This window comes from Myotis brandtii, unplaced genomic scaffold (assembly GCF_000412655.1).
Source record: "Myotis brandtii unplaced genomic scaffold, ASM41265v1 scaffold246, whole genome shotgun sequence".
NCBI classification, from domain to species: Eukaryota; Metazoa; Chordata; class Mammalia; order Chiroptera; family Vespertilionidae; genus Myotis; species Myotis brandtii.
Genome location: NW_005359310.1, coordinates 414,403 through 414,627, shown reverse-complemented (window position 1 = coordinate 414,627; position 225 = coordinate 414,403). Strand labels below are relative to the sequence as shown.

The 225-nt window shown below is 60.0% G+C and overlaps 1 protein-coding gene across 2 annotated transcripts in view; it reads right to left on the bottom strand.

The window, feature by feature from the left end:
* KLHL18 (kelch-like family member 18) overlaps positions 1-225 on the bottom strand; it is a 42,637-nt gene that overhangs the window by 41,770 nt on the left and 642 nt on the right. The gene's annotated exons all lie outside the window — the stretch shown is intronic.

Sequence of the window (225 nt, the reverse complement as noted above, 5' to 3'; positions counted from 1 at the left end):
GGGGGCGCCTGGCAGGGAGGGCCGGGAGCTGGCTGTCTACCTCAGAAGGCCCCCAGCTCCGATTTTCATCGCTACTTTTTAAACCCCACTTATTTTTTAAAATACAGTTTCATTGATTTCAGAGGGGACAGGAGAGAGGGAGAGCGACGGAAACATCAATGATCGGCCGCCTCCCGCACGCCCCGCACTGGGGAGCGAGCCCACAACGCGGGCGGGAGCCCCGAC